Below are 26,142 nucleotides of genomic sequence, written 5' to 3'. Positions count from 1 at the left end.
CAACATATTTTCCTCTTTGAAAAATTCTTCCTATTTTCTGAAAGAACTTGGTTGTAAAGAAAAATAATTTTGCATATTCTCTACCTGCCCCACAACTGCGGAGATAAAGGAATAAAAGAAGAAAGACAGAAATGAGAAGAGGGAGAAAGATATGAAAGAAGGAAGGAAGAAAGAAATAGGATGAAAAAAATCTAAAAATCTCATTAGCAGAGTACAGAAACAAGTTTAAAACATGAAAGATTATTTTAAATAAAGATTAAAGGGACACTAGAAAAGGTTTGTTACCAGTCTCTTTTTTGGTGTCCTAAAATTTACCTCATTGCCCTTTTTGTAATAAATTCAACCTAGTTCAAAGAACAGAGTTAATTCCCTTTATGAAATATGCTAAAATCAATAGCAAATAATATGAGACAGAGAAATACATGTCCAGCCAGTTCAACGACCAAAAAAACACCCAAATAGATGTTGACTTGGAAAAGTTTCCATTATAGAAACAAAGCAGACATTACTAGTCTGCTAATATTGGTACCACCTCATTTATTTGTCAGTAACCCACAGCTAATCTGCAAACAACATACCTTTGCTGGAACTTGACAAATTGGGCATTTGAAACAGAAAACAGAGGCAAATAACTCTTAGCTTGTCTGATTACACGATTAAAGTAGCAAATTCATTTACTCTTCTCAGAAAGAAGAGCTGTTTCATAATGTACTGAGTCAGAGAATTTCCAGAACCCCAGTTTTTAATGTCCTCTTGCCAGTTATCTCTGAAATAGGGGCTTTTTCTTTCCCCAGGATCTTCTAATAACACCTTCAGCGCAGGTTTTCGTTGTTTTTGCTTTTGTTGCTTCTTATTATTTTTTAACTTCCTCTGTAAGGGTGGCAGCTCACCAGTAAGCCAATATAATGTATTGTCTCCCATGAAACACACACACAGACACACACACAAACATACACACATCCTTGACCTCACTATTCTGGCTATCTACCACTTCCTTCTGCTTCCCTTTAAAACAAAAATGTCACAAGAGATGTCATTACTCAATGTATTTACTTTCATTCTCTGTTGAACACTGAAATTAGCCCTTAACTGCCACACAAGACTGAACCTTTTATTACAAATTTTTTAATCAATTACTATCAATAACTTCAGTGTACCACATATAAATGTCAATTCTCAGTATTCATCTCCCTCAACCTGTCTGAATTTGGTGGAGATGCCCACTCTTCCTTACAATACTTATTTTTCCTGGATCTGAAAGAACACTCTCTTTTGGTTCTCCTAATACCTTTTAGGTTTTCCCTCTCACATAACTCTGTTAATTTCTCTTCTGTTACCAATTTCTTGATTTTTGGAGTACTCCAGGAGTCAGTTCTTACAATTCTTGTTTCTATCTATAGTCATCTTCAAATGTGCCTTCTTCAGTCTCATGGCTTTAAATATAATTGTATAACTTTTCAACAAATTACCCCCAAATGGGTGGCTTAAAGCAATATAAATGTATTCTCTCACAGTTCTGAAGGCCAGAGGTCTGAAATTAGGATGTTGGCATGGTTATACTTCATCTCTTCTAGCTTCTGGCCGTTGTCACCATTCTGTGACTTATGGCTGCATGACTCCACTCCCTGCCTCTGGAGTCATTTCACCTCTCTCTGCATGTCTATTCTCTGTGTGTCTCTTATAAGGACACTTGTCATTAGATTTTTGGCTCATTTTGATAATCAATGATACTCTCTGTATCTTAAGATTTGTAACTTAAGTCCATCTGTAAAGACCTTCTTTTTTCCAAATAAGTTATTATTCACAGGTTCCAGTGGATATTTTTTGCAGGATCATATTTTAGCCTAACTCAGTGATATGTAGACTAATAACTCCAACATATAGTTCTCCAGCCTACACATCTTCCATGATATTTTGATTTTGTTTTCTGATATTTGGCTGATATCTTCATTTGTGAGATTCATAGGTATCTCAAGATAAAAAGCAAGCAAACAAACAAACAAAAAAAAACCCACTGTGTAGCTTTATCAGTCAGGGATCAACCAGAGAAGCAAACCAGAAGATATACATGAAGAGACATACTGCAAGGAATTGGCTTATATAATTGGCTTATATAAGCTAGCTAGGACAATTTCCAAATTGTAGTGCAAGCTGTAGGGGCAGGCTAAAATTCCAGAACTCAAGCTGAAGTTGCTGTCCAGAAGTAGAGTTTCTTCATCAGGGAAGACTTAGCTCTGCTTTTAAGGGCTTTCAATGAATTGAATCAGACTCACCCAAATTATCCAGGATATTGTCACTTCTTTAAAGTCAACTGATTATGGACTGTAATCACATCTTCAAATTACCCTCACAGCAACACCTAGATTCCTGTAGTCCAGCTCAATTGATTCATCAAAGAAAGCACCACATCACCCTTCAGTCTGTTCATTATTAAATCCACTCAATCTCAAGTTTTAGAACTCTTTCTGTTTCTAAAAAAGGTGGTATCATGCTTGTCACTTGTCTTTCTCTCAATCCCACATCTGTAATTAGCAAATGCAAAACATATGTAGAAATATTCAACTTCTCAGCATCCCCATCAATACCTCTCTAGTTCAGCACACCATGATTACTCTCTTGAATTATTTCTGTGCCTTTTAAATGATCTACAAGCTCCCACAGATTCTACTACACTCAGCAGCTATTGTGCTTCTTTCCATTGATTTTTATCTGTTGGTTTAAGAACCTCTAAGTGTGTCCCATTTCACTCAAAACTAGATCTCTGACTGACCTCCTGCTCCTCTTATCCTCCCCAAACCAAATAAATCTGAACAATATTCTGTTAAGCATTTTTCATTCCTTCATATTAATTTCTTATCTGATACTTCTTTCATATACATTTTTTCTGACACTTTACTTATAAAATTGCTTGCTTCATATGTCTCAGATCTAGAATATAATCATGATAACATCTGGGTCATGCATGCTTTGGGTAAAAAAATATTAAGAGGCATTAGCTGTTTTTTGACCTGAATTTTAAAACCAAACCATGGTTGATTAATTTAAACTTCCCTTTGAATTTACAAGACATTTTAATATCCACGATGACTTTAGGCATTATTGACTTTTTAATACTGCCTTCTGCATTATGTTTTGCACCTTAGACATTTTTAAGCAAGAAATTGAAAGTAGTCAATAGCTAATTTGTGTAACATTTAAACATATATATCTAAGTAGAAAATTACAATACTATAACTACTCCTTTAAAATTAAATTGAAAAATAGAACCTAAGACACATTCATCTATTCATCAAAGAGTCATTGACTGTGTATAAAAATTCTCTTCATGGATAACTCTGTACACCCCTATCCATGGTTTGAGACAGATGAAATGAATGATGTAAGTGCTGTGATGAACATCAGATACCATGTTGTGGTTAAAAGTAAAAATGATAGGCGACATAAACTGTCCAATTGGGGTTGTTATTTTATGCAAAATGATCAGGGAAGACATCTCAGATATAGTGACTTGTGATCAGGAACCTCAAGGAAGTGAAGGATTGAACCATCACGTATCTGGGGTCAGGAACAGTCATGAGATCAGTGTAACTGGAGGGAATGTTCAATCACAATTAGGTGTACTGAGACATTTATTAAACACCCACGTTGCTGTCTTTAATAAACCTTCTCTGTCTGTATATATTAGTAGGTTAATAACTCAAAATAATAGTTATACAGAATCAGGAACAATTTGAAATATTACATTCTATAGCAACAGAATAGCAGATTTATTATGACAGACTGCTTAGTAGAGAGTGAAATCATATTGCCACTACATTCGATGTTATAAATTATTTTCACTATACTTTAAATGAGTACATCCAAATGATTAGAGTGACTAGTGGAGTAAATTGATAAATGAGGGAATTTCTCCACCATCACCAAAGTTCCTCCTTATGCTTCAGTACTTAGAGGTCTCTAAGCAGTGTACACTCTTTTGTAATCATAACTTAATTGACTCTGTTGAAGGTTCACTTTGGTTTCCAAAAATACTAAGATTGAACAAAAGAAATATTACTCACATCCTTCCAGTATATGAGGTACTCCTTGAAAATATATAAATATATTTACAAGTTGTTTTCAAATATTTGAGTTAAGAGGACATCATTAAAAATAATTGTGTAAGTGCAGAAATGTTATCTTTATGCTTGAGAGAATTAAGCTATCTCTTAAACCATTAACCTTTCTGACGGGAAGTGACTCATAACCAGAAAAAAAAAATACTCTGACTGAAATAAAGTACCTTATAAAGAGATTTTAAATTAATTGAATATACACTCCATTTTTTTTTGTTTGTTTCTTGCACATTATCCTTAAGGATAAATATAAGATATTGAGAGTCTATTACTACTAGTAATGACAATAACTATAGTATCAATTATTATGATGTTCATTATTAGTACATGTACCAGATATGATGGTAAGCAATACATACATATGCCTGTGTGTGTGTATACATGTTAAAAACATGTTTAATTCTCACAGAATTGAATGAGGCCCTATACTATCTTTATATTAAGATAAGAAAAATGGTTGAATCCTGTGATTTGCCCAAGACCATAACTTTAATAATTGGCAGCTCTCTAGATGGATCAACTTTATCTGATTCAAAAATTCTTCTTCTGAGCACTGTCTAAAATGTATTGCATGGAAATTGGAAAGACATTTCTGAATATCTTCTTTTTCTAAGGTCAAACCCTTAATTGGTGACCTACCTGAGAATATAAACTATCTATTTTTAAAAAGAACAAATGATTAAACTTTTATAAACTGCAGTGAAGGAGCTTGCTCCTAATAACTTATCTATGAGGGACATTGGGCTAAAGATACTTAGGAAGGGCAAATAGTGTTTCTTAAAACTTGAAGGTTTTCTCAAGATTTCTCTCTGAAGAAACTGTTCTAAAATTGCTTATGCAAGTGAGCTGAGTTAGTAAAATGGATTATCATTTGCACCAACAAGGATACATAAATACTAGGTTTATTATAGTTGCCAATAAATAATTGTATTAAAAAGATCTTACCTGACTCTAAAGTATACTGAATCATTTACTTATAAACATTTAGCCTATTGAGCAGCCTATAAGAAATCCTTGATCTAGATATAGAGGTTACATGTGAAAAATAATCTGTGAAATATTAAAATGTGTGCACTGCTTTCTGAAGATTTGGATTATAATCATAGCCTTTTTCTTCTCCATGCTTTGTTGCTTATCAAAGGAATATCTTCTTAGCTGGATACCTAAGCAAGAAGAAATTTATGCTACTTTTGAACCACTAGGGAAAATATGAAACTTTCAAGCTCTCAGAAACAATAACATTCATTGGAACTTGGCACATTTGTCATCTATGATTGGAACTTTGAATATATAAGAATTTAAGTTACAGGGAATAACAAAGTAGTCTATAGTCTAATTATTAAACATTGAAATTAGCAAATTTTTTTGAAGTATCTTTTTACTTGTACTTGATAAATTGTCTAAAATGTAGTCTTAAAAATAATTTGAGAAAAAATTTTATCTTATACTAACTCCTTATGAATGTAGGTATACTTTCTTGATATGATGAGGAAAAAACCCTTTGGATTTTAACTTTTTAGAAGAATCTTGTTCTCATTGGTTTTGTTTTGGAAGAGGATCTCCACTAGTTTAAAAGGGACAATATAAATAGCAAAATAATAATTTCAGTGGGTTGATAAGCATGAAAATAAAAATTCATAACTTCATGATGATATAAAAAATATTTGAAGGCTACTAGGGAACCATTTTCTGCAAATAGATAAGTATGAATAAGAGAAATAATTAGGTATGTATCATGTCTTTACTGACTGTATCTAAGGGAACAAAACATTTGATAAGAGATAGTTGCTTTATATTTAAAAGAAGAATCATGAATTATAAATTTAGGAAAATTGATTAGAAAGGTAATATTTTACAACCCTTGATAAAAATTAATGGAACCAGGCAACGGTCATCAACATTTGCCATATCATTTGGTGAAAGGTTGAGCTGAACATTTTAATGAATAGATTGGACAAACATCACCAGAACTCCATATTCTGGGATATGTTTCAGATAAACCTTTGGATTTAAAATCTTGATGATCAAACACTCTTTTCTCCAGAAATTACCAAAATAAGAGAAAACTAAGGAAAAAAATCTAACATCACTATTTAACAAACTGGGAAATATCTAAAACCAGTGGTCCAATATGTCATGAATGAATGAATGAATGAATGAGCAAATAAATAAATAAATCCCAAATGAAGTAATAGTAAAGCATGAGGAGAAGGAGTGTTTCATTTTTATACCCAGCAGCAAGCATGGTTGCCCTCCCAGGAATTTATTTGGATGTCAAGAGAGATGACACAACCCACTCATCCATGAATATGAATAAAGTATATTTAGTACTGACAAACTGGAAACTCCCTGTAGGTGAAGGGCTCATGCAGGGGGCAGATTAAAAAGGAGAACAAGAAGCACCTGGCTGGGGGAGTTCCCACAAACAGTTTGGAGTTTGCAATTAGTTGAAATCTCCACAGATGAGCAAAAGCAAAGGACATGTGTAGGGCTTCTTTCCTGTATTGCCCAGATGTGGAACATGCAGGGGATTTGAAAGCTATTCATGGTAAAATATCAAAAATAGAGTAAGCCTCTTAATTATAAGGAAATTCCCTAGAATACCTCTTAATACTCTCATGGCTTATGACTAGAGTCAAGAGAAAAGTACAACAACCCAACAATCAAGGCAGGACAAATAATGGCCTTTAGGAACGAATGTTTCAGTAACCTTACCAGGCAATAAATCACAGCCAACTGAGGAATTGCTAAGTGTGTAAGAACTATGAAAGGAATAGGATGGACATTAGTTATAATGTGAATTATGTAACCAGTTCTAGAAACCAAGACTATAATAGTTATAAGCACTTTTTAAAATTTTGATTTGAATGTATGTGTGTGTTCTTTCCTTCTCCTTCATCTTATTATATAATATGCTTAGTAGTTAACTTTGTATCATGATATTTATATTACAGGAAATCAAAATGAATCAGCTGATAACAAAGAAAATCACCCAAAGATTAAAAGGGATTTGTATTCTCCTTTGGGAACAAAAAAGAATAGTTTATAATTTTTGTTTGTATATGGGATTTGTGTATCATGTTAGGTGAAAGCATGACATTGTTATTGTCCTTATTTGGTTATTAAGTATAGTTTGAGATGTTTATGGGTGCTGTTGGCAAGGGGTGGGACATAGTATCTTTGCAATATGTTTGCTTGCAAGGCTGGGCTAGGTTTCCCAGATTTCTCATCCATGTATGTTTCTGGTTAGAGTGGGCTACCATGAAAAAATTGCTTTGTGAGATTTGGAGTGTGGAAGTGAAACAGCAGCCTTTTTTGTAGCACATGAAAGCATGTTGTCATTTGTCTGCTGGCTCACCCTCACTGGCATGAAGCAGTGGCCAGGGCTGCAACTATCCATCTCCCCAGGATACACCTTCAGTTTCTCCAAATCTTCAACCAGGTGTATGTGTTTATCTCCATATTGTAGTTCTCTGGATTCTGTAGGATGCACATGCCACATAGGCCAGAGGCAACAAGAATTGACATGAATTTCAGTCCATACTCACAAACTTCAGCTTATACTGTGGGTTCCAGGTTTTCCTTGCTCTCCTGAACTTAACAGCAGTCTTCCTTTCTGACTGGCTTATCTGTGGATTTGAAGTTTTGGCAGCACATGCTAAGAAAGACCAAGATCTAAATGTAAATGCTAAATCTATATTTCAAAAAGAAAACATGGGAAAAAATTCTTCAGTAACTTGGGATAAGCAAAGAATTCTTAGATGTCACAACTCTTAGGCAAACTATTAAAAATTTTTAAAGTGACTTTAGTGTAGTTAGTCAAACATGCTGCTTGTTAAAAAGCACCATTGATAAAGAAAAAGGCAACTAAATACTGGGAGAAAATAATTGTAACACATATATTTTATAAAAACTCCATCTCAAAAATACATAAAGGAGACTTGCAACTCAATAATGAGAAGACAGCCCAACTAAATTAAAAAGAGCAAAATATTTCAATAAATAATTCACAAAGAAGACAGAAAGCCAGTAGTTATAGAAAAAAGATACGTAAAATAGTTATTTAAAAAATACATTTTAAAACCACTAGATACCACTACACATTCACTACAATGGCTAAAATTTAAAAAGAGCAACAATACCAAATGTTGGCAAAATATTGGTCGCAAACAGTTCCTAGAAATGTAAAATAGTATAGGCACTTTGGAAAACAATTTGGTACTTTCTTGTGAGTTACACATATACATACCTTGTGACCCAGCAACTATTTCTAGATATTTATTCAAGAAAAAAGAAAAAGTTCACAGATCTGTATGCAATTTATAAAAACAAAGTTCCATTGTCCATTGGTCAAGAAAGTGAGTTAATTTTTTTTAATTTTTAAATTTAATTTAATTTATTTATTTCTATACAGCAGGTTCTTATTAGTCATCAATTTTATACACATCAGTGTATACATGTCAATCCCAATCACCCAATTCATCACCCCACCACAACCAACCCCCCACCACTTTCCCCCCTTGGTGTCCACACATTTGTTCTCTACATCTGTGTTTCAACTTCTGTCCTGCAAACAGGTTCATCTGTAAAATTTTTCTATGTTCCACATATAAGCGTTAATTTACGATATTTGTTTTTCTCTTTCTGACTTACTTCACTCTGTATGACAGTCTCTAGATCCATCTCAACAAATGACCCAATTTCGTTCCTTTTTATGGCTGAATAATATTCCATTGTATATATGTACCACATCTTCTTTATCCATTTGTCTGTCAATGGGCATTTAGGTTGTTTCCATGACCTGGCTATTGTAAATAGTGCTGCAGTGTACATTGAGGTGCATGTGTCTTTTTTAATTATGGTTTTCTCTGGGTATATGCCAGTGGGATTGCTGGATCATATGGTAATTCTATTTTTAGGTTTTTAAGGAACCTCCATACTGTTCTCCATAGTGGCTGTATCAATTTACATTCCCACCACCACTGCAAGAGGGTTCCCTTTTCCCCACACCCTCTCCAGCATTTGTTGTTTGTAGATGAAGAAAGTGAGTTAAGGGGCTCACCTGGTGGCACAGTGGTTGAGAGTCCGCCTCCTGATGCAGGGGACACGGGTTCGTGCCCCGGTCCGGGAAGATCCCACATGCCGTAGAGTGGCTGGGCTCGTGAGCCATGGCTAGTGAGCCTGCGTGTCCGGAGCCTGTGCTCCACAACGGGAGAGGCCACAACAGTGAGAGGCCCGTGTACCACAAAAAAAATAAAGAAAGTGAGTTAAATTAGTTGTAGTAAGGGCGTGGCATCCCAGGGCACTCAAAGTTGATGGCTCCTTTCATATTTCAGCTGGTTAAGGCCAGTTTTGATAAAACAATACAGTAAAGTTTTCATATTCCTTGGACAAGTGCTCCTATAATGGGAAATTTTCCTTTACAAGATAATCTTAATTTTGTACTGAAAATTTGTTTCAGAAAAGGTTTTGTGTAATTTGAAATTGATTTAGTCAAACATAATACCCATTAAAATTCTTTACTTATAACACTTTGTTCTTATTAACTTTTTTTTTAATATATCTTTATTGGAGTATAACTGCTTCACAATACTGTGCTAGCCTCTGTCCCACAAAAGAGTGAATCAGCCACATGCATACATACATCCACATATCCCTTCCCTCTTGAACCTCTCTCCCACCCTCCCTGTCCTACCCCTCTATGTCACTGCAAAGCACCAAGCTCATCTCCCTGTGCTATGCTGCTGCTTCCCACAAGCTAACTATTTTACCTTTGGTAGTGTATATATGTCCATGCTACTCTCACTTTTCCCCAGCTTCCCCATCACCTCCGTGTCCTCAAGTCCATTCTCTATGTCTACCTCTTTATTCCTGCCCTGCCACTAGGTTCATCAATACCATTTTTTTTTTTTTTAGATTCCATATATATGCATTAGCATATGGTATTTGTTTTTCTCTTTCTGACTTACTTCACTCTGTATGACAGACTCTAGGTCCATCCACCTCACTACAAATAACTCAATTTCATTTATTTTTATAGCTGAGTAATATTCCATTGTATATATGTGCCACATCTTCTTTATCCATTCATCTGTCTGTGGACATTTAGGTTGCGTCCATGTCCTGGCTATTGTAAATAGTGCTGCAATGAGTACTGTGGTACATAACTCCTTTTGAATTGTGGTTTTCTCAGGGTATATGCTCAGTAGTGGGGTTGCTGAGTCATATGGTAATTCTATTTTTTAGTTTTTTAAAGAAACTCCATACTATCCTCCGTAGTGGCTGTATCAATTTACATTCCCACCAACAGTGCAGAGGGTTCCCTTTTCACCACACCCTTTCCAGCGTTTATTGTTTCTAGATTTTCTGATGGTGGCCATTCTGACCAGTATGAGGTGATACCTTATTGTAGTTTTGATTTGCATTTCTCTAATAATTAGCAATGTTGAGCATCTTTTTATGTGCATCTTGGCCATCTGTATGTCTTCTTTGGAGAAATGTCTATATAGGTCTTCTGTCCATTTTTTAATTGGATTGTTTGTTCTTCTGATATTGAGCTCCATGAAATGTTTCTATATTTTGGACTTTAATCCTTTGTCTGTGGTTTCATTTGGAAATATTTTCTCCCATTCTGAGGGTTGTCTTTTCATATTGTTTATGGTTTCCTTTGCTGTGCAAAAACATTTAAGTTTAATTAGGTCCCATTTGTTTATTTGTTTTCATTTTCATTACTCTAAGAGGTGGGTCATAAAAGATTTTCCTGGTTTATGCCAAAGAGTGTACTTCCTATGTTTTCCTCTAAGAGTTTTGTAGTGTCTGGTCTTACGTTTAGTTCTTTTAATCCATTTGTGTTTATTTTTGTGTATGGTGTTAGGGAGTGTTCTAGTTTCTTTCTTTTACACGTAGCTGTCCAGTTTTCCCAGCACCACTTATTGAAGAGGCTGTCTTTTCTCCGTTGTATGTTCTTGCCTCCTTTGTCATAAATTAGGTGGCCGTGTGTGTGGGTTTATCTCGGGACTTTCTGTCCTGTACCATTGATCTATATTTCTGTTTTTGTGGCAGTACCATGCTGTCTTGATTACTGTAGCTTTGTAGTATAATTTGAAGTCAAGGAGCCTGATTCCTCCAGCTCTGTTTTTCTTTCTCAAAATTGCTTTGGCTATTCGTGGTCTTTTGTGTCTCCATACGAATTGTAAAATTTTTTGTTCTAATTCTGTGAAGAATGCCATTGGTAATTTGTTAGGGATTGTATTGAATCTGTAGATTGCTTTGGGTAATACAGTCATTTTCACAATATTGCTTCTTCCAATCCAAGAACATGGTATATTTCTCCATCTGTTTATGTCATCTTTGATTTCTTTCATTAGTATTTTATAGTTTTCCGAGTACAAGTCTTTCGCCCCCTTAGGTAGGTTTATTCCTAAGTATTTTATTCTTTTTGTTGCGATGGTAAATAGGATTGCTTCCTCAATTTCTCTTTCTAATTTTTCATTGTTAGTGTATAGGAGTGCCAGAGATTTCTGTGCATTAATTTTGTATCCTGCAACCTTACCAAATTCATTGATTAGTTCTAGTAGTTTCCTGGTGGCATCTTTAGGGTATTCTATGTATAATAACATGTCATCTGCAAACAGTGACAATTTTACTTCTTCTTTCCCAATTTATATTCCTTTTATTTCTTTTTCTTCTCTGATTGCCATGGCTAGGATTTCCAAAACTATGTTGGATAAGAATGGCAAGAGTGGACATCCTTGTCTTGTTCCTGATCTTAGTGGAAATGCTTGTTCTGTTTTTCACCATTGAGTATGATGCTTTTTGTGGGTTTGTCATATATTGCCTTCATTTTGTAGAGGTAGTTTCCCATAGAGCCCATTTTCTGGAGAGTTTTTATCATAAATGAGTGTTGAATTTTGTCAAAAGCTTTTTCTGCATCTGTTGAGATGATTATATGATTTTTATTCCTTAACTTGTAAATATGGTGTATCACATTGATTGATTTGCGAATATTGAAGCATCCTTGCATACTGGGTTAAATCCCACTTGATCATCGTGTATGATCCTTTTAATGTGTTGTTGGATTCTGTTTGCTATATTTTGTTCAGGAATTTTGCATCTATGTTCATCAGTGATGTTGGTCTATAATTTTCTTTTCCTGTGATATCTTTTTCTGGTTTTGGTATCAGGGTGATTGTGGTTTCGTAGAATGAACTTGGGAATGTTCTTCCCTCTGCAATTTTTTGGAAGAGTTTGAGAAGGATCAGTGTTAGCTCTTCTCTAAATGTTTGATAGAATTTGCCTGTGAAGCCATCTGGTCCTGGACTCTTGTTTGTTGGAAAATTTTTAATCACAGTTTCGATTTCATTACTTGTGATAGGTCTGTTTATATTTTCTAATTCTTCTTGGTTCAGTCTTGGAAAATTGTACCTTTTCAAGAATTTGTCCATTTCTTTCTGGTTGTCCATTTTTTTGGATATAGTTGTCTGTAGTAGTCCTTTATAATCCTTTGTATTTCTGCAGTGTCATTTGTGATTTCTCCTTTTTCATTTCTAATTTTATTGATTTGCATCCTCTCCCTTTTTTCTTGATGAGGCTGGCTAAGGGTTAATCAATTTTGTTATCTTCTCAAAGAACTACCTTTTATTTTTATTGATCTTTGCTATTGTTTTCTTCATTTCTGTTTCATTTGTTTCTGCTCTGATCTTTATGATTTCTTTCCTTCTACTGACTTGTAGTTTTCTTCATTCTTCTTTCTCTAGTTGCTTTAGGTAGGGTTAGATTGTTTATTTGAGATTTTTCTTGTTTCTTGATGTGAGATTGAATTGCTATAAACTGCCCTCTTAGAACTGATTTTACTGCATCCCATAGGTTTTGGGTTATCGTATTTTCATTGTCATTTGTTTCTAAGTATTTTTTAATTCTTCTTTAATTTCTTCAGTGATCTCTAAGTTATTTAGTAGCACACTGTTTAGCTTCTTTGTATTTGTGTTTTTTTACAGTATTTTTCCTGTAACTGATTTCCAGTCCCATAGCATTGTGTTCAGAAAAGATTCTTGATACAATCTCAATTTTCTTAAATTTTCTGAGGCTTGATTTGTGACCCAAGATGTGATCTATCCTGGAGAATGTTCCATGTGCACTTGAGAAGAGATTGTATTCTGCCACTTTAGGGTGGAATGTCCTATAAGTATCAATTAAATCTATCTGGTCTATTGTGTCATTTATAAGGAAACTTGTGTTTCCTTATTTATTTTCTGCCTTGAGGTTCTGTCCATTGGTGTAAGTGGGATGTTAAAGTCCCCTACTATTATTGTGTTACTGTCAATTTCCCCTTTCATGGTTGTTACAATTGGCCTTATGTACTGAGGTGCTTCTATGTTGGGTGCATAAACATTTATAATTGTTATATCTTCTTCTTGGATTGATCCCTTGATCATTATGTAGTATCCTTACTTATCTCTTGTAACACTCTTTATTTTAAAGTCTATTTTATCTGATACGAGTGTTGCTACTCCAGCTTTCTTTTGATTTCCATTTGCTTGGAATATCTTTTTCCATCCCTTCACTTTCAGTCTATATATGTCCCTAGGTCTGAAGTGGGTCTCTTGTAGACAGCATATATATGGGTCTTGTTTTCGTATCCATTCAGCCAGTCTGTGTCTTTTGGTTGGGGCTTTGAATCCATTTACATTCAAGGTTTTTATCGATATGTATATTCCTATTACCATTTTCTTAATTGTTTTGGGTTTGTTTTGTGGGTCTTTTACTTCTCTTGTGTTTCCTGCATAGAGAAGTTTCTTTAGCATTTGTTGTAAAGCTGGTTTGGTGGTGCTGAATTCTCTTCACTTTTCCTTGTCTGATTTCTCCATTGAATCTGAATGAGATCCTTGCTGGGTAGAGTAATCTTGGTTGTAGTGTTTTCTCTTTCATCACTTTAAGTATATCCTTCCACTCCCTTCTGGCCTGCAGAGTTTCTGCTGAAAAGTCAGCTGATAACCTTATGGGATTTCCTTTGTGTGTTATTTTTTGTTTTTCCCTTGCTGCTTCCCTGAGGGCACCTTAGTTGTGGGGAGACGCAAACTCCACGTCTTTCCACACCGTCATCTTGACACCACCCAACAATCTCTTTTCTTATTAACTTTAAAACAAATGATTAAACAAATTAAATTAAGAAAAAAATACTGCTACTTAAATGACTCCTAGGGCAATTTATAAATTATTATCTAAAATATTTACTATTTCATTTAGTGTTTATTATTCTTTCTAAATGTACAAAAACTTGAGCTTAAATTTAAATATTGAGCATAGATGTATACAGTTAGAGCCAGGTAGATATATGTTGATAGTTTTTCTAAATATTCTATTAAGTGACATTGTATAAGCAAAAGGAAAATAAATATACCTAGTTTTCCCTTTGTTACCTATTTGATTTCTTAGATTTAGCTTATTTATGAGTATATATTAAGCTTGACTGAGAAACATAAAATGGAGCAATATTTCCAATTTTTACTTATAGCATTAAAAATAGGCCATCATGCAGTACCCATATTTGAATATTGGTTCAAATACCTCTAAGTGTATCATTTGGAACTTATCGAATTCTCACAAAGTTTAGTTCACTACTTAGATATTCTGAACAGATTAAAATGACAAACTATAACCAAAAGTTCATTGTATATTTAAATGTAAAGTTAAATTAAATGCAAGATTTTTTTTAAATTTGGAAATGTCATACGCTCTTAAGATAGTACATAAGAATTAAAATGTTTAATGTATCAGGTATAATCAGAATGTATAATGAATGAGTTGGAAGGAGTTATAATTGATTTAATTAGATTTTTGTAAGAATCTGTATTTGAAGATCATTTGTACACTATTTTAATTTCAAAGCAAGAGGCTATATTTGGAGTTGTCTATATGCTTTTGTGTTTTCATACCAAGGGTACCTGTATAGATAAGAGGGAAATATCCAGGTTTTGACACAGTACCATTGTGCTCCTTTTCATGTTTCTCCACTCTTTCTTCCCTGGGAGGGTTCTGAGAGTATGTATATTTCACTCCCATCTATGACAAAATGCACATGATAGCTCACAGGTCACCAGGGTGAAGTTACTCACAGGGCAGTCTTAGTAGTCATGACAGGGGTGCCACTTCTCTTGAGCAATTGGAGAATAAAATTAATGGACTCAGCTCATCAGGAATGAGATTCAGGAACTTATGTGGTGGAAAAATAAATAGGTAGTGAAACTTCAAGGAGAAGTAACCACTCAGTCTATGTACATTTTCTGTACTTCATATGTATTTTTCTCAAGGCACTAGTGATGGTACATTACCCTCTCTATTTAAGTGTCTATCTATGCCTAATGATCAGTGAGAAGCTAGAGAATAGTCTTCTTGTTGGTGGTTTTTATTTTATTTTATTTCATTTCATTTTTTTAGTTTTAACCTTTCCTTGTAATGCAGTGCCTGGCCTATAGTTATACTCAATATATCCTTTGTTAATTAAATAAAAATTTAGGTAACTGAATAAATACACAGGTTCTCCTTCAATCTAAATACAAATTTTACCTATTGAATAATTTTTAAAAGTGATTTGCTCTACTACTTCATTTGTAGGACTTCAAAAATTACAGAAATATTTTCTCTTAAAAAGTAACTTTATAATAAGTAATTTTAACTAGTGTTAGTATATTTAAGTTTTATAAAAGTATCTGAAATCAGGCTTAGCTGTTTGCTAAATATTGTCTCTTACAATTTCTGTGGGGTTGGAATGAAATTAGAAATATACATCCCCCGGATTTATATTTATCTTAAAAATTTCTATTTAATTATTTTGTAAATTTAAGTATCGATTCTGAAATGCTTTGGGATATCATGCAAACACGATAGTTTATGCTGCAATATATACCATGAACATATAATTACTTGAAAGGATGTTTTTATATATGTTGTACAAATGCCATCACGGTTGGACATTAAAACAAATTATTTGGGCTTCCCTGGTGGCGCAGTGGTTAAGAGTCCGCCTGCCGATATGGGGGACGCGGGTTCATGCCCCGGTCTGGGAGGATCCCGCGTGCCGCGGAGCGTTTGGGCCTGTGAGCCATGGCTGCTGGGCCTGCGCGTGCGAAGCCTGTGCTCCACGGTGGGAGAGGTCACAGCAGTGAGAGGCCCGCGTACTGCAAAACAAAACCCCAAAAACAAAAAAAAAAAAAAACAAATTATTTAATTTTTAGGCAATTGAGGGTAATTAGGGATATTAAAAGAAAAAAAGTTTCTTTTAAAGACATATATTAAACCTCTGATTATACTTACATAATCACTTCCTGTTTTATGTATACTGCAAATTTCTAAAAACTCATTTTTCAGGCACCCTGATGCTCTATTATAGTTATCTTTGCAATCAAAAGAGTTTTTTAGACTATGAGAGCTGTAGTTGATCACATAATGACTACTCCATGAACCCACATATTCACTGTGTTGTCAAGTATAACATGCAAATCTGTAAGTAAATAGATTATAGCACTCAAAATAATGTAACTGACAAGATGTCAAATCTGTTTTGTATATCTGGAAATGTGTAAGATGCCTTCAAATAGTTTTTTTGGTGAAAGTTTTGTTTTAACAGATTGTCGTTATAAATACAGATGTGATGCAAACCATTAGATTTATGTATAAATAATAAAACTGAATTTTCTGACCACATTTAAGGTTTATGAAATGTCAAAAATTTCAATTGTTTTATTTATGAACTTAAGGTGAAAACAATCCAACATCTAATACAAACTCATGAATAAATAGAGTCAAGTACCCAGAACTCAAACCTTTAGTGTAGCATCAATCAATCAATCAATCCAAACATTGATAGAAATATAGAATGAGAGATTTATGTGTGAGGGCTTCTAACATATAGAGAATCAAGAATAAGGGCCACGATGGATTTCTCGACAGAAACCATGCAAATAAAAATAGAGTAGAATAAAATATTGAAAGTATTGAAAGTGAAACCGATAAGGACCCTATGGGGCTCCTCAGCATGGAAGCCTTTTTGTCCCCCGTTTCTTGTAGCAAGACTCCAGCCTCCATGACCTTCCCTGGGTTCCAAAGGTCAGATTCAAAAGTTGCTAATCAAGGGAGGAGCATCCAAGAAACCCCCTGAGGCGAGATTAAAGGGACCAGAAGAAGCTCATCAAGATTAGGAAACCAACCACCTGAGACTAGATTAAAGGAGTGCAGGCCCTGCAAACACCCTAATCTTGTCAGCAACCGCACCCTTGAACTATAAATCTCATCAAATCCTCCTGGGTGGGGACACATAGTTTTCGAGGGCAGGAGCCCGCTGTGTCCCCCTTTGCCTGGCAAAGCAATAAAGCTATCCTTTTCTACTTCACCCAAAACTCTGTCTCCGAGGTTTGATGCGGCACCAGTGCAGAGAGGCCAAGCTTTCAGCATTAAAAGAAAACAACAACAAAACCCTAGAATTCTTTAGCTAGCAAAATTATCCTTCAGGAGTAAAGGAGAAATCAAAACTATCCATATCTTGAGTTTAAACTCCATGAAACAAGAAATCAAGTCATGTGGTCCAATAAAACTCCAGTGTATAGAATTGTACACACAATGCATACTTTGCTCTAAAAGTTGCTTCTGGAAGGAAGGAGGTATTCAAGGTGACAAGGAAGGAAGGAATGAAGGAAGGGGGGAAGGGGGAGATGGAGGGAGGAAGGGAAAAAATATAACCATACAAACGAGCTCTCTTGAATTATGACCTCTCCTTTGTTTTAGCCACGGGGAATCATCAGCTAGAGATCAGAGGATGAAAGAACAGAATTTGAGATAATTATTCCATAACTTTTCTCCTTACAGGTCCATAGGTTGGTGGGAGTTCCTCTTTCAAAGTCCTCAAATCATTTGCATTGGTTCTTTTTTACAGCTATAGCTCTTACTAGTTCCAGTATCACTGCCTTATCTAACTCTTCAGGCCTTGGAGTGGGAATTTCTTCCTGCTGTTGCTAGCCCCAGAATGCTTCATTATCCCTAGCTGATTTTCATTACCCTTCTCACTCCTTGGTACATAGTCTGTTCTGTATTATTCTATTTGAGTATGCATTCTGTTTCTACCTTAATGCCCTAAATAATATTATATTTCAAGATTTAAATAGCAATGTATAGTGATAAACAGGAGTTTCCTGCTAGAAAATCTAATAAGGAAATATCTAGAGAAAAAATATCAGGAAGAAAGAAAAATTGACATGATATGAAAGAAAAATTGATACACAAATACATTTAGAAACTTTTTGTAAATCCTCTGGATAAAGCCTAGTGTCTGTAACAAAATAATAACAATATTAATAACAATATTAACAAGAACACTCAATATTTTTATGAAGGTAGAATAACTCAAACACTGGCTGAAAATACTAAGGTATTTGGATAAATATGATCATAGTTAAAATATTCCAACATTTTTATAACTAAGGAGAGGGGTTTAGCTTTGTTAATTTAAATAAACATGACAAAAGTCTGCCTTTATTACTAGACATATTATGTACAAACTATAAACAGTAGCTATAAATAAATAAACAAAAAGAAAAAAAATACCTGCAAGGTTCAATCATCTCAATAAAATGAAAGGAGGAAAAAGAAGTATAGACAAAGGATGGCAAATAAGCCAGTAACAAAAAGACATAAAGTTTTAAAAGTTATATATTATCTAAACAGATATTAAACAAAATAGAAATAATTCAATAAATTCACTATATATTAAAGAATATAAAGCAGAACTTAAAATCAACTCAGACTGAAAATACCAGTTGTGGATAGTATGAACGGGGTCCTTTATGGAAAAGTAACAGAGAGAGGGAGGGGATGTTACTTTTTTTTTTCTGACAACATTAGATAGAGTCAGAAGTTAAAAATGATAAACTAGATATGTAGTAAGTATTCTCTAAAAAAAGAAAAAGAAACAAGAAACTTTATTTTGGACAGAAGATATCAAAGATGTAAAGAGATTGTCAGGATTCCACGGATTGTAAATATGGATTCAGTCAAATGGGAGGATGTACCTGAGAGGAATATGATTCATCTTTATTAGTCTTCAACAACCTGACTCCCTGAGTCCTCTTTATTTTTCTGGAAAACTAGATTGGACACAGGTAACCCCCATATTCAGTGGGCTAGAAAGGTGACTGTCTTCATTTTGTCAGGCAGTCAGCAAAGGGGCAGTGTGCCTGTATTGGTGGAGGCGAACACAGAGCGGCTATGATTCTTAGAAAGTCTCACTACTGAATCTTAAGCAAAATAATCATTCCACAGATCTTGACCAATACTGATGTTTATCCTTACGTTGCAGATGTGTCTGCGTTAACTACCTTGTAGACTCAGCTTTAGAGTTAATTCAGAGTCTCTGAAGGCAGAGAAGCAAGAAAAGATATGGAGACTTACTGTTGGACTCACAAAACACATAAATTATGTTTCACACACCACAGCTGGAAACCTTTAAACAATTCAAGAGGAGTGAATATCCTTAACTTAAAGAAATGAAAACTTAACTAGACAAGTTATTCTTGGGCAGGTTCTCTATGTACTAGTTTGCTGATATAATCAAAGACATGATTGCAAATTCAAGCAGTACTTATTTTAACCCTAATCCTCTGAAGTATTTAAAGTACCCAGGAATTGCTTATGTAGGTCGTGCAGATAATTCAAAATCTATATGGCAGAAACTTTAAATTGCTCACTTTAATTTTTTCCCTTGTTTATTATACCTGCCTCATTCTAAAAAGAATTTGAGGCAGCAATGTATTGTTCGGTTACTAGTATTTTAAGTTCTGAATGACAGTTCAGCTGCTGGGGACTTTACAATAATAGCAAACCAAGAAATGAATGGTAAGGATTTTCCTCCACACATGTACCCATAAATAATTGTTTCTAATCCACTTGGGTGAAATGAGAACTTTTAAAGAGCAAAAACACAGTTCTATTTTTATGATCTTTTAAACACTGATTTTGACTTTTTAAATATCTCCTTTATATATACTAATAAAATTGAGTCAAAATTCTATTATCTGCAGTAATAGATATTTACAATGGCACTACTTTTTACAGTGCATTTCCATGTATTAGATTTTAAAAAGTATAAATTTTTCTCAAGGACTCTAAAGAGGTAAATAAATATTTTATATGACATATATCTTACAAAATAACTTTCTTAAAATTTCATGTTTTTTACCTAATATCCTATTTATAAGATATATATGTATATATATAAAGCTCTTTTGAATGTTTTTATTAAAATTTTTTATATTAAACTAATTGCTATTTTGTCTCATTAATGTGTGTTATTTTATTGATATGATGTAGTTGTAATTATCATATTACACTTACCGTAGTGTCTTAAGAGCTAGTTGTTGGCTTTACAATATCAGAAACTCAGCTTTATCTGTTTAGCCAGAATTATCAATCTCTATAAAAGAGGAAATACACCAGTGAAATTAATTTGAGACTGGCTGATAAGTCAGAATGGCAATTTGTCCACTTACAATATGTTACAAGTATCATCTGATCACTAGAATCGAGAGGTAGTAAATTTATGATCCCCAAAAGTAGAATAAGTAAGAAGATATTTTAGTATTCATTGGGAAGAAGAAACAAATGTGATTTATCTTAAGGCAAATTTCCATTGACTTATATACATTTGGTGAATTTCCCTTCTCTATGTCAGGGAGAAAATCTGTTGCCGAAAGGACAAACTTGTGGGTGTAAGGTATCAAAGAAACCTTATTTGAGACACAAAGACTAATACATGATTTTTTAGCTTACCTTTTCTGATACATTAGAAAGCCCATTATTTTTCTCTCTGTAGGGGTAAAAAGTATATTAGAGTTTTCAGGATTATATATTATTTTGCCTCAGTTATAGTTAGCTGTATAATTCTATTTTAGAAAAACATATGCTAAAAAAAAAACATAGCTAAAGATATATTAATTTCGGAGAACTAATTTAGAGCTTTGTTGTGTCTGGGACTTAAAGTTAATAATGATTTAACTTCATTCATATTTACTTGATCTTTTAGCTTTACAATGAGACAGAAAAGTTGTACAATTATTTTTCATCTTAAGGCACGTAGATTACCTCAATTTATAACTGGTTTATTGCTATGCAGACAGCTAGATTTTTGTAAGTTGATAATATGGTGAATTACACCTGTAGAGAGAGTAAGCAAAATTAAATGAAATGCAGTCTCTGTAGGCTTATTCATGGCTTTAGTGATGGATATGTTTTTTAGGTTGAGAGGGATGATTATTTCACAATATAATGTATATGAAAACATCACATTTGATACTTGCACACCTTAAATACATACATTTTTACCTATCATTTTACCTCAGTAACAATGAGGGGAAAAAATATAGGATATCTTTAGAAGAGTCATAGAAGGCATCCTCATGGAATCTCTCCCTTTGGTATTAGTTCAGATGTGAATAAAATACTTAATTGGTACAAACTACCAATTGATGACTTTCAATTTCTTCAAACCCAACGTTGTAAAACTGAATAGTAGAAAGTTTCAAATTAATGTTGTATATTTACAATGCTTTCTTCCTCTGCGGGCATTTTTTTTTTTAATCCAAATATTTTACTCAGCTATAGGTTTAAAATCATTTAACATTTGTCACTACAGCTAGGAAACTGTCTTTTCTCATCAATAATAATTTTAAATTGTGTGATTCTCTAAAGAGAGCTATGACCAGCTATGATGAGGTAAATCAAATGATAGCATGAATTGCATAGGTTAGTTACATCTGCGAAGGAAGATGTAACGCACTTTTATTCTGAAATGTAGTCAAATAAGCATGGTCTGTCCTAGACCATTCTTTGGAATAGGAAAAGAAAGTTTTATTGTATTTCTATTTTAAACTCTGGCTTAACGAGTCTCAAGGAAAAAAACCAAAAAAACCAGACTGTCTTCAGCTGATAAAAACTGATGCAAAACAACATATTTTTTAAAGTAATACCTTCTAATACTTTTCAGAAATAAAGATAAAGCATGGAGAGATGAATAGGATCCTTTGAGTAGGAAAGAACCTGTTAAACAGATTTTTAAATAATGATTCATCATCTATCACATTTCCACTAAGTTATAACCCTTCCTCTACTCAGTGTTTTCTATATTGATGTAGCCCATTCCCGTTCCAAGGCAAATTATTTCCCATGTAGAATCTTCAGACTATTTAAAGAGATTAACTAATTTACAAAAGATCCAAAAGGAAAATTAGTATTAGAATTATTACATATTAATCCTAAATAATTCATTTCAATAAAGAGTAATTATGGAAAGTTAATTTTTAATACTTTAATTTCACATACTGTATTTACTTGGAAGATGTAATAATTTAGCTTTGGACTGAATAAAGATAAAGCAATTAATTATTTTAATAAAACCTCAAAGTATACATAGTCTAGTCATTTTATGTGAAAAAGGATTTTAAAAATAATCTTGAAACTTCTCAGACCATTAGCTGTACTACCAAAAAAAGCATCTTTTATCTATTTTCACAGATGCTTGCCCTTTCATTTAAACATAGTGTTGTTTTTATCAAAGTTACTATTTACAACCTTGCTGACTGAGCAGTAAATCTTTAATTTTAAGTTAGAGCAGCTTTCTGTTGATGCAATGTATCACCTTATATTGAAAACCTTAATGTGTTACTGTAACCTGTCTTCTGCATTATTTGTATATAATTCTAGAGTTTCATGAGGGAACAAGCTATGTCTATTACTACTCATGAAACTCTGCATACATTCTGTCGTGTGGATATAGGCTGCTATCATCTTGGATAACAGTTCTGTTAATAATCATCATCACTTGATAAATAACAGTTGAAAAGTAATTCTGGTAAAACTAAGCAAGAAGTCACCTGTAGTGATGATCCCACAGCCATAAATTTTCCATGATTCTCTAACTCTCTCTCTCTTTCTGTTTCTCTTCCCCCTCTCTATCTTTCTCCCTCAGCAAGACTGATTTATTTGCCGATACAAACTCTACATTAAATAAAATTACATACTTCTACAAGTACAGATGCGGTCTTGAAAAAAATAAGGTAAATAAATGAAGGACAGAAAAAAAAGATAATTAAAAACCATGTGATAAACCAGAATTCTTAAGGATTTTAGATATGGATAACTAGTGTCTTGAATTTATATTGAAGTCAGAGATCAATTCTTTGGTTCATGTTATATTTTTATTTGGAACTGAGATGCCTGGTTAATGTTTGAAACTTCAAATGAAAATGTCTGTGCATTTTTTTCAGATGAGTTAGACTGGAAAAAAATCTTTCCATTGGTAAATTGAGTAGACAAATATTTAATCTATTAATAATAAGAGGGAAAATCAGTGGCTTCTCAGAATTCTTAATTTTGGATCTTTCCATCCACTACCTTGGGTTCAAATACACTTATGCCAGTGAGGTAAAAAATGAAATAAATAAAATATTATCTTAGGAAAGCATTACCTGTGTTTTCCAGGCAGAAACAAATGCAAAATCCTTTCAGGAAAGATGCAAATTTGAGTCAAAATTTTTAAAACCCACATATAAAGCTTCTCAAAAAATGAGCTCACAATTCAGAACTAAAAATATGATAGTAATTATTACATAATAAATGAGAGTCAACATCTACCAAAAAAAAAGTGAGATTCAATTCTTTTGCATCTTTACATAATAAAACTATTACATAGACCTTCTAGGAAAATTCTGTTTAAAATATGGTTACCTAGGACACTATTAAAATAGTCAAGAAAGCATCAAAAAGAACCAGTAAGAACTCCTATAAATGATACATATAGTTCATTTAATTTTTAAAGTAAATGTTACATTTTAAATGTTCTAAATTAAACTTTGAGAAGTTTAATGAACTGGAACATCAATTTAAGAAAAGTACCCACAATGCACCATGCAGAGAAAAAGAGATACAAAATATAAAACAGGTGATGAGACTTGGAGGATCAAATGAGAAGTTGCAACATATGTCTAATATGAGTTCTAAAAGACAGAATAAGGTGAGGTGTAATAATCTAAAAAGTAAGGCTAAAATTTTTCAGAGGTGATAAAATCACAAGACCTTTGAGTTCCAAACATTTCAACCATTTTTATAGAGCTAGAAAAAGGGAAAAGATTTCAGACATTATTTTTTTTTTTAGTTTAAAGGAAGCAAACAAACCAAGACCAGGACAATTTTCTTAGGGGGTGGGGGGCAGGTAGCAGTAAAACTTTTTGAAATAAGTACTACAGCATCTATTTCAAGTAGAAATAAATTGAACCCAGAAGAAAAAGTGAGCTCAAGGAAGGTCATTTATCAGGTATAGGCAAACATGTTGGTGGTGGTTCTTTATAACAATTGTTAGAATATTATTAATACTCCTGTGTTCTAATCAAGAATACATTTGCATGAACATATGATAACTCTAGCTAGGGTGTCTGAGCCTGCACATCACAGCATAAAATTATTTTGGGGTGGAGTTAATGCTTGACAACTCAGATTTTCATTCAGAATCTAACCTTAGGTGTATGCATGTTGGCATCTTGGTGAAATACCTCAGTTATCCTACCCTGAGCACTGGCAACAACCCTTTCCGTACACAAGGAAAATATATAAATATAGAAACCACAGCAAATTTCAGATGCTAAGGCTAATGTTTTTCCTCAGATTCAAGAGCTTGCTTTTATATTAATAAGATTTTTCTGGTTTCCTGCTTTGGGCATGTGCCCCTTGTTTACCTTCTGGTTATCCCAGAACTTCTGGGAATAAAACTGCAGAGAACCAACTGAACATTCTAGAATTAGACATTGGCCATCCTATTATTAAACTAGATATCTCTCTCTCACACAAACACACACATTTACAAACTCTTTTGCCCTTCTTCACCCACCTATGTAATATTGATAATATCCTTGTCTCCATTTTTCCTGATAGCCAATGTCAGACAAGACTGTAGCTAGACACCCTCTCCACCACATTCACAGCTTCCTGTTAGACCTCTGTGACATCTACCATCCTGATAGCTGAGTATGTCCATAATTACCTTTGAATACACAAACCACATACATGTACAGCTTATCCCTATTTTGTGTTGGTAGGAGTCTCCTGGAATCATTCCTCACACCCTGATTAATGTCAGCCTGTAACTCTCTGCCATCCTTGAGCTGTCTAAGCTTTTGCCAGTGGTGCCCTAGGTCTGTCAATATTATAGAAACACTGACTTAATTCCAGAAGTAAGAACGGGGAAACATTTTGAAAAACAAACATCAAGAAGAGTCTGGAGGAAAGGAGTTGGTGAATTCATGCATAGTACTCCCTACTCATTTTATTCCTAATCTTATAAATGGACCTCATTTGTGTCCTTATTTTAAAAAAGGAGTAGCTCCAGTTAGATGGGTGAAAGAAGAGTATGTTAAACATTATGAAAATGGAGATTGATGTGTTCTCTTTTAGGTTTGCTATGTTGATAGATATATATTCGTACCTTGTAGCTAGAAGGAAAAAAGAATAGCCCAGGCTTTTAACTAATTGTAAAGTTGTGCACTTCCCTCCCACCCTAGAAAACAAATCAGGGATAAGACAGGGAAAATGAATGCACTGAAGGAAAACTTAGGTTAATATCTCTAGTACAAAGAAATGTTCATTTTCCCTCAATGTGCCTAACTTTGAGGATGAATCTCCTTGTCTTATAGCTAATATTATAATAACTGAGGTTGTAATGTGGACTGGGTAGCACACCCTAGGAGGACTCTGGGCCTGTTTAGGCTCAGTCTTACATCTAGGCCACCAGATGAGTGTTTGTAATCACAGTGGTCTAGCCTGTTTATTAGGAATAAAAATATAGTAGTTTGAGGGCATAACCCAAATAGTTAAATCGTAGATTGTATCATTGCCTAGAATGCCATCTGGTTATCCTAGGATGGTAGCAGATAACAAACCAAGGATTCAATATTTGGAATTAAAGGTAAATACCTTTCATCACTGGACTTCTAAG

Source organism: Delphinus delphis, chromosome 3 (assembly GCF_949987515.2).
Source record: "Delphinus delphis chromosome 3, mDelDel1.2, whole genome shotgun sequence".
In the NCBI taxonomy this organism is placed as follows: domain Eukaryota; kingdom Metazoa; phylum Chordata; class Mammalia; order Artiodactyla; family Delphinidae; genus Delphinus; species Delphinus delphis.
This window is presented reverse-complemented; position numbering follows the sequence as displayed.